At 43.6% G+C, this 10,185-nt stretch overlaps 1 pseudogene; it reads right to left on the reverse strand.

Moving 5' to 3' along the window:
* Nucleotides 1-9,780: 9,780 nt before the first annotated feature.
* Nucleotides 9,781-9,897, reverse strand: LOC126261082 (5S ribosomal RNA; annotated as a pseudogene).
* Nucleotides 9,898-10,185: the final 288 nt, after the last annotated feature.

The following is a 10,185-nucleotide window of genomic DNA, read 5'->3' on the forward strand; positions in this document are numbered from 1 at the left end:
GGCCATGGATTTTCTCTGCCTCGTGATGACTGGGTGTCGTGTGCTGTCCTTAGGTTAGTTAGGTTTAAGTAGTTCTAAGTTCTAGGGGACTGATGACCATAGATGTTAAGTCCCATAGTGCTCAGAGCCATTTTTTTTTGTAAGTTGGCGGCAGTAAACTTGTACTGCAGTCAGCCTCAAATGCTGGTTCTCTAAATTTCCTCAGTAGATGAACCACGTCGTCCCAGAATTCTACCAATGAACCGAAGACGACTGTCCGCCTTCCCCACAACTGCCATTACATGCCTGTCCCACTTCATATCGCTCTGCAATGTTACGCCCAAATATTTAATCGACGTGCTGCGTCAAGCGCTACACTACTAATGGAGTATTCAAACATTACAGGATTCTTTTTCCTATTCATCTGCATTAATTTACATTTATCTATATTTAGAGTTAGCTGCCATTCTTCACACCAATCACAAATCCTGACCAAGTCATCTTGTATCTTCCTACAGTCACTCAACGACGACACCTTCTCGTACACCATAGCATCATCAGCAAACAGCCGCACATTGCTATCCACCCTATCCAAAAGATTTATGTAAATAGAAAACAACAGCGGACCTACCACACTTCCCTGGGGCACTCCAGATGAGACCCTCACCTCGGATGAACACTCACCATCGAGGACAACGTACTGGGGTCTATTACTTAAGAAGTCTCCGAGCCACTCACATACTTGGGAACCAATCCCATATGCTCGTACCTTAGTTAGGGGTCTGCAGTGGGGCACCGAGTCAAACGCTTTCTGGAAGTCAAGGAATACGGCATCCGTCTGATACTCTTCATCCATGGTTCGCAAGATATCATGTGAAAAAAGGGCGAGTTGCGTTTCGCAGGAACGATGCTTTCTAAAGCATGGACAGCAACTTCTCTGTCTCAAGCAAACTGATTATATTCGAACTGAGAATATGTTCGAGAATCCTGCAACAAACCGATTTTAAGGATATTGGTCTGTAATTTTGAGGATCCGTCCTTCTACCCTTCTTATATACAGGCGTCACCTGTGCTTTTTTCCAGTCGCTCGGGACTCTACGTTGGGGTAGAGATTCGCGATAAACGCAAGCTAAGTAAGGAGCCAATGCAGTAGAGTACTCTCTGTAAAACCGAATTGGAATCCCATCAGGACCTGGCGATTTATTTATTTTCAACCCATTCAGCTACTTCACAACCCCAGGGATGTCTATCACTATGTCCTCCATACGGGAATCTGTACGAGACTCAAACGGCGGTATGTTTGTACGATCCTCCTGCGTGAAAGATTTCTCAAATGCTAAATTTAAAATTTCAGCTTTCGTTTTGCTGTCTTCCGTTGCCAGGCCAGAATGATCAGTGGGTGACTGGATGGAAGCCTTCGACCCGCTTACCGATTTTACGTAAGATCAGAATTTCCTTGGGTTTTCGGCAAGATCTTTTGCTAAGGTATGACGGTGGTAGTGGTTGAATGCTTCGCGCATCGCTCTTTTTACAGCAGCATTCCCCCGATCTTTCTTGTACCGCGAGTGCAACTGCCTTTGCTTCCTGAGCATTCTCCAAATTGCGCTGTTAAACCACGGTGGGTCTTTTCCGTCCGTAACCCACTTTTTCGGCACATACTTCTGCAATGCGTGATTTACAATGTGTTTAAAATTTGCCCATAATTCTTCCACGTCCCTCGTACCGGAAGTAAATGAAGTCGATTCATTTACTAAGTGGGATGCTAACAACTGCTTATCTGCTCTTTCTAGTAAGAATACTCTCCTAGCCTTCTTGACTGGCTTTTCAACTTTCGTAACCGTAGTCGTAATGACAACATCATGATCACTAATCCCTGTCTCAACACTGACATCATGGATGAGGTCTGGTCTATTCGTGGCTACCAGATCTAAAATATTTCCATTGCGCGTTGTCTGTCGATTTAGCTGCTCAAGACACTTTTCTGATAGTGTGTTCAAAAGTAATTCACACGACGGCTTCTGTACCACCTGTAATGAATCCATAGTCATCCCAGTCTATACTAGGTAGGTTGAAGTCGCCTCCGACTAATATAGCATGATCCGGGTACTTCTGCGATACAGAATGTAGACTCGCTTTGAATGATTCTAGAACTGTCGCAGTGGAACCTGGTGGCCGGTAATAACACCCCACAAGTAACTTTATTTCCCCTAGCCCTGTTGTACAGTGAAGTGAGCACAGGCAAAAGGCCTCGAGCTGCCCCTCTTAAACGCTATAAGGATCAGTATAAGAAAAATATAAAACCCTTGAAAGTTGATCCGAGTAACTGGTCCACCATAGCAGAAGATCGCGGTCGCTGGCGCTCAAAAACATCAAATGCTCTTCAGAACTCTGAGCGGGAACGTCGAAGACTGGAGAATGACAGACGCCAAGCCACGTCCTCCACCTTCCATTATTTGTAATTTCAGTGGTCGCATGTTCCATGCTAGGATTGGACTACTAAGCCATCAAAGACATTTCCACGCCTGAACCGTGACAAAGGAAATCTCTGGAGAGAAACTAAAACTCGGATAAGAATGTCAGCCGACGACGATGTATGAATCCATTTATGACTACAGTACAGAGAAATAGTGCAGCTACACGAGGCAGTGTGCTATTTAAATGTTTTAATGGTCTATGCTTCTAACATTACCTATGAAATCGTAGTAGGAATATTAGTAATAATGTTAGGATTAGTGGCATAACTGCCAGTAGAAATAGTAGTAGCAGTAGCAGTGAAGGAAAATCAAGATGGTGGTAGTAGCAGTACAGACATTTCGGAATTGTAAAAGTTTATTGTTTGGTACTGCAGTATTAGTATACGCTGTTCTTAACAGTACTAATAGCAGTAGGAAGAAAAGATAACTGAAAAGAAAATTTGAAATAACGATTACCTATGGCTCTTTTTCTGTCACAGTAAAGGGAGACCAGACTGAGGGTGGAAAGAGATGCCACAGATAAACTATATGTAGGTAGTCATCTAAATGTTAGAGTGATAGAAGCAGAAAGTAATAAAGACAAGGAAAAATAGTATAAATTAAACTCTAAGCAAAATTCAATGTGTAAAACAGAAAAATAATTAAAGGAAAGAGAAATAAACATATTAAAAGTTTGGAACAGCCACAAAGCGCATTTAAATTTTTCTTTATTTTTACTCGTTTCGCTCGACTTACACGAGCATCTCCAGAAATTACGTAGCCGAGGGCCATACGTTACAAATATCGGACAGTGTATAGCGCTGACGTCATACATAAAATTAATTTCTAACGGTCGCTGTTCCCCTGCAGGCAAATGCCTGCGCTCGCTAAATAAATACATTAACATGAAAGTTCACATACATGTAATTCAATACATAACGGTGAATTGTTGTTACAAAAAAGTGGATTATGATAAATAAAACCTGTAATTAATGACTAACTAAAAAAAGTGCAGAGATGTTCTGTCGGATATTGGTAAGACTTAAAAATGGTGCAAAGATTGGCAATTTGCTTTAAGCTTTCAGAATGTGAAATTGTGAATTTCGCAAAATGAAAGTGCGTAATGTCCTATGGCTACAATATAAGTGAGTCGCAACGGGAATCGGTCAACTTGTATAAATAGTTAACAGAATCTTCCGTCGGTTCTTGGTAGAACAACATTATAATAAATGAAAAGCACCAGTTTGCTTTTGTTCTACAATATTACTTTTATTGTTAACCGGTTTTCGGCTTACAAGGCCATCTTCAGACATTTACTGAGTAAATGTATTGTACAAATAGCTACGTGTAACAATTTATTTCTAGGGATAGGCTCAGTAGCGTGGCAGATTTCAGTTTACTGGCAGAATACTGGGGAAGCGCTATCAGTGTACAAACGAGGCTGCTTACTAAACGCTCGTGTGAACCATCCTAGACTATTGCTCAAGCGTTTGAGATCCGAACCAACTAGGACTAGTAGGGGATACTGAACTGTTCAAAGTAATGGCAGGAGACGCTTGAAGATAAAGGCAAACAGTCCCGTGAAAGACTGGTTACTATGTCCCAGAAACCAGCTTTAAGTGATGAATCTTGGAATCTACTGCAACTCCCTACGTATCGCTTCTTCAGGGTTCGCAACGACAAGATTAGAATAATTACAGTCCTCATAGAGGCGTTTCAGCAATCTTCCATCCTACGTAAATGGAACGGGAAGAAGCTGTATCCTATGTTCATCATAAGAATAAACCTGAGGTAAATATTACACAATGTATTCTCCCGCGTCTGCTTGATCTCATTGGATTTCGTTTCACGTGGAGCGGAAGCTGTGACTAGTACAGTCAAATACGATCATAAGGATACGTTTTATGCAGTGTTACACGCAAATACACTGGGCGATAATGTACGGGACAACAGCTTTACCGGTGCTTTAAACTTTGGCCGCACTGGCTTACCAGTGGTCCAACTAACCTGCAATGATGTGAGCAGTTGCAGTTCAGTCGGAAAAAGAGACGGCCAAAGAAACAATGTAGCTTCGATTGCCATTTAATTTTTGAAGAGAATGAAATAATATTCTGCAAAACTCCAGGACTACCCCGCACTTCGTGGGTGACCAGACGGAAAGCATAAAATGCTCTCGTTCTCATCTGACGTAGTATTCTAACTACAGACAAGAGTGATGAAAATTCCTAACTTAAACACAGGGTAATTTTTCTGAGCGAGCTATGTGCGATGCAAAAGCAAACTGCAAGGATTTCACCGTACTGTTGAGTACTGAAGCCACTGAAGGTATTAATTACAGTCAGTCGTCTACTAATCTCTTAGCTCTTTCCTTATGCGAATCTGAGAGATACATTTCGGTTCTGGAACTGCCCACCTGCTACGTTGATAACGAGTCGATCAACAACAGAATCCACGAAGTCAGCCAGGCGCCGCATTTGCTCCTCCTATTTTATGACATGCCGTTCTATATCCCGCCAGCGTTCGGCAATTACATGTGAAAAAGCTGCGTGCTTTAGTTCCAGTACGTCTGGCAGCTTAACGGTCTTGTTATTTCTCGGGCCATATCCCTTAACTTGGCCCCAGATCAGTTCTGTTAGGTTCATATTGTAATGGTGCAGTGGAAAATGTAAAAATCCACGATTTGTATAGTGTGATCGATTGTTTTTCATGCGTCTACGACACATACCTACATCTGTGGTATAAAACAATGGACATAGTCCACACAAAGAATATTATATTTCTCATTCTTGCCTTAAAAATTAAATTGTTATGTTGACTTAATTTGGCAACCTTTATTAACAGTCATTCATAAAATATCGATAATTGAGAATTAATATTTGAAATAAAAACAGTAATTTCGCATGAAATATACAATTAAAAACAAGATCACGTGCATTATTAATAAAAAATGCTGAATTTTACAAATACCAGATGTAGGTATTTCAAATTGAACGGGAAAAATATTTAACAGACGCCAGACTTGAACCTGTGCACCATGCGATACAATGAGTTGATAAATTACAATGCTACCGATTCCGCTATAAATAGAATGTGGAGTTATGAACAATAGTATCTAATACAGTCCTTTGGAAAACTTCAGAACCGATTATCTCTCTAAATTAAGACGTTAAGAACAACCTATTTCTCGGCACTTTTTAACCGTGTTCCACATGCGTGTTTCGCTACGGAACAGGTAGCAGCCTCAGCCATTTTCATACTGCGTGTTAACAGCGCGACAATCAGAGCACAACAGTACAGAGGCTGTGACTGTACACGATTTTTGAAATAAAAGCTACACAGGTAAAGCGTGATAAAGAAAAACGTTGATGTCTGTTAATACATTTGAATATCTTAGTAATAATACAGGGTGTTTCAAAAATGACCGGTATATTTGAAACGGCAATAAAAACTAAACGAGCAGCGATAGAAATACACCGTTTGTTGCAATATGCTTGGGACAACAGTACATTTTCAGGCGTACAAACTTTCGAAATTACAGTAGTTACAATTTTCAACAACAGATGGCGCTGCAAGTGATGTGAAAGATATAGAAGACAACGCAGTCTGTGGGTGCGTCATTCTGTACGTCGTCTTTCTGCTGTAAGCGTGTGCTGTTCACAACGTGCAAGTGTGCTGTAGACAACATGGTTTATTCCTTAGAACAGAGGATTTTTCTGGTGTTGGAATTCCACCGCCTAGAACACAGTGTTGTTGCAACAAGACGAAGTTTTCAACGGAGGTTTAATGTAACCAAAGGACCGAAAAGCGATACAATAAAGGATCTGTTTGCAAAATTTCAACGGACTGGGAACGTGACGGATGAACGTGCTGGAAAGGTAGGGCGACTGCGTACGGCAACCACAGAGGGCAACGCGCAGCTAGTGCAGCAGGTGATCCAATAGCGGCCTCGGGTTTCCGTTCGCCGTGTTGCAGCTGCGGTCCAAATGACGCCAACGTCCACGTATCGTCTCATGCGCCAGAGTTTACACCTCTATCCATACAAAATTCAAACGCGGCAACCCCTCAGCGCCGCTACCATTGCTGCACGAGAGACATTCGCTAACGATATAGTGCACAGGATTGATGACGGCGATATGCATGTGGGCAGCATTTGGTTTACTGACGAAGCTTATTTTTACCTGGACGGCTTCGTCAATAAACAGAACTGGCGCATATGGGGAACCGAAAAGCCCCATGTTGCAGTCCCATCGTCCCTGCATCCTTAAAAAGTACTGGACTGGGCCGCCATTTCTTCCAAAGGAATCATTGGCCCATTTTTCAGATCCGAAACGATTACTGCATCACGCTATCTGGACATTCTTCGTGAATTTGTGGCGGTACAAACTGCCTTAGACGACATTGCGAACACCTCGTGGTTTATGCAAGATGGTGCCCGGCCACATCGCACGGCCGACGTCTTTAATTTCCTGAATGAATATTTCGATGATCGTGTGATTGCTTTGGGCTATCCGAAACATACAGGAGGCGGCGTGGATTGGCCTCCCTATTCGCCAGACATGAACCCCTGTGGCTTCTTTCTGTGGGGACACTTGAAAGACCAGGTGTACCGCCAGAATCCAGAAACAATTGAACAGCTGAAGCAGTACATCTCATCTGCATGTGAAGCCATTCCGCCAGACACGTTGTCAAAGGTTTCGGGTAATTTCATTCAGAGACTACGCCATATTATTGCTACGCATGGTGGATATGTGGAAAATATCGTACTATAGAGTTTCCCAGACCGCAGCGCCATCTGTTGTTGAAAATTGTAACTACTGTAATTTCGAAAGTTTGTCTGCCTGAAAATGTACTGTTGTCCCAAGCATATTGCAACAAACGGTGTATTTCTATCGCTGCTCGTTTAGTTTTTATTGCCGTTTCAAATATACCAGTCATTTTTGAAACACCCTGTATATATAGTACACAAGTAGGACCTACTTCCAAGAGCGTAACAACACCACTTCAAGTGTGCTAGGCTTCTCACCAGTCATTGAGTTTGTGTTTGTTTACATCAGATTTATTCTTATGATTAACGGAGTATAATAACTGGTACACACTGTGCCGTGTGTTTCACAGTGTTTGAGAGTATCTATGTATACGAAGATGTAACTTCAGCTGGAAGAACCATTTTGTAATTATTGGTTTGAAAAAGCCTGTTAGTCTTTTAGCAACCACCAATGTTCATTGTAAAGCTGCACAACAAGCTTAGTGTATTGTAAGCCGGCCCTTGTTCACACAAATGTACGTAACTATTTTCTGAAAAAAACTTATCGAATACACATAAAACGGCTAACAGAAGACGAATAGCAATTATTTAACATACCGTACGTGAAGAAACAATGGCTTTTTCAAAACTGCGCCTTTCCTTCTAAATTAGTACGAGATTTAGCTGTTGTGGCGCAGGGATTCGGTGGAAGTGCTGTTTGCTGAGGGTTTAGCAAGCATAGGCTCTTAACTAAGTTCTTTGATTTATTAATATAAAACTTACAATGCCAGAGCACAAGCACAATCGAACAAGGCAAGCGCTTACGATCAATTCTCCAAATTATAATAAACACATAAAAAAAGTTTTGCATCACCCCGGTTCCCAGAACTCCTGGTTGACTGTGACACAGTCCCTTTGGCTGCTCAGAGATGTCACTAAACCCGCCCAAAGATGTAAACAACCATTCACGAGCAGTGCCTATTAGGGGGGGGGGGGTCTGACAGCCGATCAGTTCCAGTCATTCCACCAGGGAGGAGGTACACGGCTCGTGTTGGCTGTAGTTCAACCATGCCTAGACGGTCAGTACCGCGGTTCGATAGAGTCCGCATTGTTACTTTGTGCCAGGAAGGGCTCTCAACAAGCGAAGTGTCCAGGCGTCTCGGAGTGAGCCAAAGCGATGTTGTTCGGACATGGAGGAGATACAGAGAGACGGGAACTGTCGATGACATGCCTCACCCAGGCCACCCAAGTGCTACTACTGTAGTGGATGACCGCTACCTACGAATTATGGCACAACAACGCCACCATATTGGTGCTTTTCGTGCGGTCACAGGACGTCGTGTTACGACTCAAACTGTGTGCAATAGGCTGCATGATGCGCAACTTCACTACCGACGTCCGTGGCGAGGTCCATCTTCGTAACCACGACACCATGCAGCGCGGTGCAGATGGGCCCAACAACATGCCGAATGGACCGCTCAGGATTGGCATCACGTTTTTGGAGGCAGCCCGGTCAGGCCGAAAGCCTATCCAGCGAGTGCAGCAAGGTGGAGGTTGCATGCTTTTTCGGGGTTGCGTTATGTGGGGCCGACGTACGTCCACCGCTTATTCAGTTTTGTGTGTCACTACCTGAGACCGTCCTTTTGCACGGTACCCCACTCCAAGCGTCCAATGCAGGCAGCTCGCTTGCCAATTGTTCGCTCTTAAACAGAATGAGCTGAAGCTATATTCACTTAATAGTTCAGTTCCTGTCGGGTTAGTCACTTATTATCATTGATAAAGTGTGACTCTCATTTGCAGTCCATTTCTCTTAGAACCTATTTACGACCACCGTTCTTCCGCTGTGCACATGGATGCGAGAAGCATAAGCAGCTCCTGGGAGATGCACCGTCCTAGCAGGTGCCGGGAGTACACAACCCTCTGTAGAAACGTTGAACTGTCTGCGTTGATGCACCTTCAAATGGGGCGACATTATTCATGGTGCGGCTGTGGGGATGTCTAAACACATTAGCAACTTGCTATCTTTATCAACGCAGTACAAAACGATTGATACGACAGGAAGACTTTACGTGAGCTATACAACACTATTAAAATCAAAATACACTGACAGAAAAAAAATCGCAACACCAAGAAGGAATTTTGCGACATTAACGAAAGTTGTTGGACGTTTTTCTACATCTAAAAGACGACGTCTATTCAAACTTCGAACCAGTCGTATAAGAGTGGTGACAGTAGCACAACTATGAGGATGCATATGAGGTCTACTTTAAATACGCGCTGTAACAGTCGTGAGCGTCAGTTACATTCGAGATTCGACTTGGTGAGTTGATGTCCGTCAAGAACGTCTCATTGAGTTTGGACGAGTTCGTGTAATAGAACTCCGAAACTAAGCAACACTCCTCCCGAACAGGCCATGAAGGTCCAAAGGTACCGACTGGCCGCCATGTCATCCCCAGCCCACAGGCGTCACTGGACGCGGATATGGAGGGTCTTGTGGTCAGCACACCGCTCTCCCGGCTGTATGTCAGTTTCCGAGACTGGAGCCGCTACTTCTCAGTCAAGTAACTCCTTAGTTTGCCTCACAAGGGCTGAGTGCACCCCGCGTGCCAACAGCGCTCGGCAACCGGATGGTCACCCATCCAAGTGCTAGCCCAGCCCGACAGCGCTTAACTTCGGTGATCTGACGGGAACCGGCGTTACCACTGCGGCAAGGCCTTTGGCAATAGAACTCCGAGGAGTTGGATGTTCCTTCTGTGGCAGTGATGGTCACGGGTATGTACAGTCGCAACAAGATCGGGCTCCGGACAGCCATAGGTCACTACCGAGAGGGAAGACTATCGTGTTCGACTTATGGCAACGCAGCTAGCTCTTTATTCGCACGAAGTAATGGCCTCTATTGACAGGGGATCTCAATTTGAATCCGTGTTTCTACGAGGGCTATTCCGAAAGTAAGGTCCGATAGGTCGCGAAATGGAAACCACGGTAAAAATCAAAACTGTTTTATTTGCA

Source organism: Schistocerca nitens, chromosome 5 (assembly GCF_023898315.1).
Source record: "Schistocerca nitens isolate TAMUIC-IGC-003100 chromosome 5, iqSchNite1.1, whole genome shotgun sequence".
NCBI classification, from domain to species: domain Eukaryota; kingdom Metazoa; phylum Arthropoda; class Insecta; order Orthoptera; family Acrididae; genus Schistocerca; species Schistocerca nitens.